The 6,763-nt window shown below is 38.5% G+C and overlaps 1 protein-coding gene across 2 annotated transcripts in view; it reads right to left on the minus strand.

Moving 5' to 3' along the window:
- SERPINE2 (serpin family E member 2) overlaps nucleotides 1–6,542 on the minus strand; it is a 28,175-nt gene extending 21,633 nt beyond the window's left edge. The window contains exon 1 of one of the 2 annotated variants that reach the window (XM_015819019.1): nucleotides 6,395–6,542. The gene's annotated coding sequence lies outside the window, so the exon portion shown is untranslated. Of the gene's footprint in view, nucleotides 1–6,389 lie in introns of both variants that reach the window. The other variant, XM_015819018.1, reaches the window with a different exon arrangement.
- Between the last annotated feature and the right edge of the window lie 221 nt (nucleotides 6,543–6,763).

Genomic DNA, 6,763 nt, shown 5'->3' on the forward strand with positions numbered 1-6,763 from the left:
ATATATATATTAATCACATAAGTCTTCATTTCCTCAAACACGGTCCTCTATCATGATGTGTTAAATGTTGCAGGATCCAAGCTGGGTCAGTCACCAGGACCAGAGGTTTCGTCTTCCAAGCTTTCGGATTCATACTGGCGCCCATACTCAGGGAACCTCTTTCTAGCACAGTGTGTGGTTTGGGTTATTCTCTGTGTGGTATTTATATGGTGCCTGTCCAAAAGCTCAGAAGACTAAACCTCTGGTCCAGGTGACCAACCCAGATTGGATCCTGCAACATTATCCTGGGAGAAGTTTATCCACTTATTTAATTGTGTACTCTCCTATGAAATTTACTGTTTTTTATGGCAGTGATGTGTTAATGATAATTTAGAATTAACTAGTAAAAACACCATTAATATGCTGTATTCATCTATTTGCTCCTTATGGTAATTCATTATCACTAATATAATATCTACAGGGCTTTGCTCTTTGGCACAGCAAAGAGTTTAGGTTTTATAAGACACAGTTACCTATAATTAAGTACCTTATATTATAGGTAACTGTGTCTTATAAAACCTAAACTTATAGTCTTGTTGTGCCAAGATTAAATATTGATGAGTACACAGTTAAATCCAGCACTTCTGGATGATACTGTATGTACTTTATACTTTATAAAGGCTAGTTCTTTATAAACTTTTTAGTTCTTAATGTATTCCAATTTATTCATATGAGCCTCATTTAAAATTACTAAAACTTCCAAAACATTTATATAGACTTCTATAAGGCTTCCAAAGTTAATACATTACTGTCCACAAATACAAGAGGTATGACAAAATTGCATCCTATAAAGTTCAACAAATTTGCTTAAACCTTTATTTTAGGGTCAAAATACACACACCCAAAGTTCTGAACAGATTGTAAATAATTTTTACTTGTTTTATTTCATGCCTATCATTTGTATTCATGTTATCTCAAATTATTCCAATGGACTCTAAACCTCTTTTGGGGGAAAAATGTTCTGCTTCCAGAGCAAGTATTTTGTCACTGACCTAGTTCTTCATTCTGAGCAGTTTCTGAAAGGATGTTGTCAACAACTACTCATTAGAGAGCCAAATGCTTTGGCAAGTTTTAACTAGGATAGACATTCCACTACCAGGATGGAGTGAACAAAAGGTTCATCCCATTTCCGACTGCTTAAATTCCCACTGATAGAAAAGTCATGCAATTCAGTACAGATGGGAAGTCTAAAGAGATGAGTAGAAAAAAAGTGACTCCATTTGGCACAAATGTAATTCCACACCTGATTAAGAAAAGTGCATTCAACCCACATTGACATATGTCAGCATTTGCTGTGCCTTCAGGATGTTGTTTTCAAGTATTACATTTTAGGTAAGCTTAAGTTCTTAACCACAACATAATTAGTTCATATTTTTCTGTTTGAGAAGCACAAATAAATTATTGGCATGTTCTTTTAGAAAACAAAACAAATATTTCAGACTTCGGGTATTAGTATTCAAGCATTGTTTTCTATTCACTCAAGTTGATAACTTTCCCAAAATATACTTAGATTCAATACTACAATGCTTATTATCAAACTGTTACTCAAACACTACAACTAATAAAACTATTTGCAAATAAACAATTTCCCAATTACTTAGTATTATATGCAGTCATTTTAACACATATTTTATGAAGTTTTAAAATTATACAAAGATGCCTATATAAACTGTGTGCAGAGAAGGCTATATAATTACAATGCATTTTTATTCTGTGATACTAAATACCATATGGAACATCCAGAGGCATAGTAATATTAAGGCTACAAACATCTGCTTTGTTCTAGATGTGTCTTAAGAAAGCCCTTTACCAAGAAAATTACACTGTATTTAAAGGTGTGAGCGGGATTGGAAGAAACCAAATCTTGTAATAACTTTATTCGTTAATTTATTAAGACATCTTTAAGCATGCAATAGGATTTCCACTAGAAATTGGAGTCATTTGGGAAAGACCGTGGTGGCACAATGGTTAGAATGCAGTATTTCACTGCCAGAAGTTCGATTTCTTCAATCCTGACCAGCTCAAAGTTGACCAGCCTTCCATCCTTCTGAAGTCGGTAAAATGAGGACCCAGATTGTTGGGGGCAATATGCTCACTCTGTAAACCACTTAGAGAGGGCTGTAAAGCACTGAGAAACGGTAGATAAGTCTAAATGCTGTTGCTACTGCTATTAAAAACCAGCGAGCAGCATGACCATGCCTGAGTCAGGAAGAATTGCTGCAATGTGGAAGATTCATTATTGCAATAGGAATTGTGACATTTAGGATGCTGATAATCGTAACCTGTGTCCCACAATGAACAGGCATAGATCCTTGATGCTCAAATTGTTCCTCACTTATAGCAAATCACAGGTGTCTCCAGATGAGCAAATAGGTAAACTCTTACTACCAGATGAGGATAAGTTCTTCCCAATAGCAGAAATGTAAGAAAAATGGAGCAGGGCAAGTAAATATACACTAGAAGGAGGGGTTGCAAACATTATTGTGGAAACTAATCATTTGCATTTATTTTCAAGGGTGTTCTGATTCAGCAAAATGAAAAGATGCACAGGATCAAATTGAGAGAAGGCAAAATATACAGATGACATCTAATAAATCCAATGGCAACACCAAGATTTGTACACAGGTTAGGCTCCCGTGTATATGATCCATACAATCATATTTCTGTACTTTCACAGTGATTAACCAAACTATGGTCAAAATTGTTAGGTCACAGCTGGAATATTGTGGGCAGTTCTGTCACAGCATTAAAAAAGTATACGGTGGAAATTTATTTATTAGATTTGTTTGCTGAATTAGAGAGGGTTCAGACTTCGACAAAGATGACCAAGGGGCTAGAGCAACTTCCCCAAGAGGAAAGGATGTAATATTTGAGACATTTTAATATAGAAAGCAAGTGAATGAGAGAGTTGAAGAATATAAACATTTGCATGGTATGGATAAAATAGCCAAGGAAAAGTTAACTTCCTCTTCCCATATTAGTAGAATTGAGGTTAACCAATAAAATTTAATCCTGGAAGATTTTTTTTTAAAGAAACAAGAACATATAATTAAACTTTGAAATCTGCTATCATGAGATGTGGAGATATTAGCCTGGCTGACTTCACAAAAAAAAGAGGGGGGTGTTGGACCAATTCCTGAAAGTCACAGGGAAGCAATTAGCTTTTGAAGACCATTTGCTGGAGATTTGTGGGTTTCCTTAGCCACTCTGAGAACAGACAGATGGACTTGATGGGCCAGCCATCCAATCCAACAGGGCATTGCTTATGTTCATATGCTACTTTATGTTGCAATGGAATAAAGCAATATATTTCCCCATTTGCCAAATGGGATACACTGACAATAATTACCGATTCCAGTTCTTCCACTTCTTATTCATCAGTCCAAAGATGCTGTAGGCTCTGCTTGCTTCAGGTTTTCTACAAACTGAATCTAAACTTGGTGAATTGCTCAATACCTACTGACTATCCCACAGAATTTTCCTACAGAATTGGCACAGAGACCTTTCCTAATAGACTACGAAATTTCCAAAACTACCCTTCATACAGAGCTCTTTCCTACTGAGCTGGTCTGACAGTGATCATTTCCTGGGAATTTTAATCTTGCAGGTGCCTGACAAATTGTTGTCCTAAGCATTGTAACTATGGGATAAGATGGACTCTGCTCTACTTGGATTAAGTGGTTATCATGACAGGAAGAAACATACTAAAATTCTGAAATTCTGAGTCAGTACATCAAAATTATAATGACTAATAGTTCGGGCAAGTCAATTATTTGCCACTACTCTAATCTATTTCAATGACTCCAGCCTGCTTCTGGATCATCTTTAGCCCCAAAGGGTATTTCAATCAAATCTCTGGAAGCAAAAGAAGGCTTGATTTGGCTTTTTAATAAATAACAGCAATATTCTGCAGCCATGTCCTACTAACAATGTAAGAATGCAGAAAAGACATTATAAGCAATTGCTTTGTGGGAAGACAAGAGAAATGGTCAGAACTTTCTGATAGTAGCCATTCAAGCCAGAAACTCAACTCCACTCTCACAACTCTATCTTTAGAACATCCACTTTGCCCCACTTTTACAACTCCAGCTAAGATCTGAGAAACACATTTTAGTTCTCTTAATACATAAGGAAAAAGCAAGCCAAATCAAATTGATCTGAATTCCTCTTCCTGATAGCCACCAGTAACAACTTCAGAAATTAAAAAATTAAGTTCAGCAACCTATACCAGAAAATGCGTCAAATAATGATTACCTAATAGCAGAAATTATCTGTAAGATCTTAGAATGGTAGACCCCAGTATGAGTCACCCTTTTTTCATTGCAATAGTGCCAAACCATTGGGACACAGCAGTAATAATTACTGTAACAATGAGAAGAAAATTGAATGACCATCCAATCAGTTTATACAGGATCATCAGAAAACTGTACACCAAACATCTGAACACAAAATTGTTGGACTGGCCAGAAACATTTATTTGAGAATTAAGAATAATTATGCAAAAAAGAGAAAAAAAGTCCCAGTATTTGCTAAACATACCAGAATTTACAGATGTCTATTAAATGATCACAAAATTGAGCAAACCAGTATTTTCAAATACCTTGGAATCACTTTTCAAGCCCCTGATAAGAGAAACACTCATTCAGACCATGTAGTCTAGAATGCTCCCATATCAGAGGATGTCATACTAATCCTTGATGCTTTAAAGTTATTCTATGCCCAGGTTATTCTCAACTTCTCAATGGTTCATAGCTAGGCCCTATGGTAACTACTCAAAATCAAAAACTATTATCAAAAGTTCTACAAAGTATCATTCAATTTCCACACAATGTCTCAAATGTAGTTCTCCACAAGGCCGGTGTAAATAAGATTGAAAGAAATATTCTGCTTTTTTTCATCTATTGATTGCAGATAAATTTCTGCCCATATACTTGACTTGTCTGACCCTAGCAATTAATTTTAATACTATATGGAGGAGGGATCTGCTTGAGAAGCTACACTTATATGGAATCTCTGAGGAAATTCTCCTATTCAAAAAGTGAGAACATGCCAGAAAGGTACCCAGAACCCATTGGACATAGAAAAACAACTAGATCAGTATAAGCTATTCAGAGGTTTTCTCAAGGAGTTGATCTTTTTCACTCAGACTTATGAGATATTTAAATTCCATTTGTTTCCAAGATGAGGAAGTCTTGAACTAATTGCACTAAATCACTTATTGATTTAATGTTTAAGGTTTAATGCTCCACTTTCACTGTATTTGAAAGCAAGTATTCTCTCTCTCTGTCTCTCTCTCCCTCCCTCTCCCTCTCTGTGTGTGTAAATAAATAAAATATCCTGTGGTTTCTGATTGTGTCTTTGTGATGTGGATGCTGCTGGATATACATACAGTTTCTATAAGGATTCCAGGACTTCTTTTATTTACCCTGATATATCAAATACTCCTGGCACATAGATGCTTTTTACATGCAAAATCTTCTCTTGGACCAGACTGATCTACTTCCTTGGCTGTTGCTAAATTCCGCCACACAGCTACTAAATCTAGGCAGGAACTAACAACTTCCAAGGATAATATTTTCCAGACTCCTGCCATTTAGCTCTGCCTATAGACAATGTCTCTATTTAAAAAAAAACAAAAACAGGATTTTACTCTTCGTTTTTAGATTTTTCCTTACCTCAATTTCTAAATGCTTTTAGTTTAGTATTAACAATAATAGTTACACTCATAGGCAGAAAGTAATCAGAACAGACGTTGCTTAAATCGTTTCGGTTTTGCTTTATTTTTGTTCTTGCTTTTATGCTGGCCCTTGGCCGAAATTAACTGCTCGTTTGCTTGATTACCAGCCTCAAACGGTTCGCAGCACCCAAGGTCTATCGGAGGGAGGTGAATTGCCTTGTTCGATAACTGCAAATTTAACTCTCCAAGTCCGTCAGAAACAGACCTCGCTGCACAAAAACTTTTTAAACTCAAAGAGTTACTACGTTCCGCAAACTCAATTTTGCCCCCACCCTTACATTTCAGCCAATTTCCTGGCGACCAGTCTTAATAAACTAAATGTCATCTGCCACGCGAGAATCTGAGCCAGTCTCTCCCAGCCACTGGCAGTCGGGGCAGGGAAGAGCGCGGGGGGCGTTCGGGGAGACCCCAGGGGAGGGTCGGGTGGAAAGGAAGAAAGGGAAAGGAAGCAGGCCAATCACGCCCATATGGAAGCCGGAGGGAGGGGAGAAATGAAAGCCGGACAAAGAAACAAAAGGACGGAGAAGAGGAAAAGGGCGCGCGCTTTGGGGAGAACTCGCTTCCCTCCAAGACTCATCCCTGGAAGCCAAAACGCTCCCGGCTTGAGACGTACCTCACCTCGAAGCGGCCGGAGAAAAGGCTACTGCTGCAGCTCCGCGTCCTCCCACCGCTCGGCTCCAGCGACTAAAGCGAGCCGCCCCAAATCCGGCATTTATCCCGCCGCGGTCGAGAGCGCGCAGAAGCGACCAGGCGGCGCCCACTTCTCTTCCTCTCTCCCTCTCCCTCTCCGCAACCTCCGCCTCCTCTGCTCGACTTTCCCCACCGCGTTCCGGGCTTTCTCTTTCTTCCGCATAAGATCGCGCGGCAAAAGAGAGAGAGAGAGGGAGGGAAATCTCGCTGGTCCTGATTCCGATTCCCTTTCCAAGTCAGCAGCCCTCCCCGTCACGAAAGCCCGGCTGCCGCTGGCTTTTTCTACGCCGCCTCCCT

The sequence above is a fragment of the Protobothrops mucrosquamatus genome, unplaced genomic scaffold (assembly GCF_001527695.2).
Source record: "Protobothrops mucrosquamatus isolate PMUCROS unplaced genomic scaffold, P.Mucros_1.0 scaffold847, whole genome shotgun sequence".
NCBI classification, from domain to species: Eukaryota; Metazoa; Chordata; class Lepidosauria; order Squamata; family Viperidae; genus Protobothrops; species Protobothrops mucrosquamatus.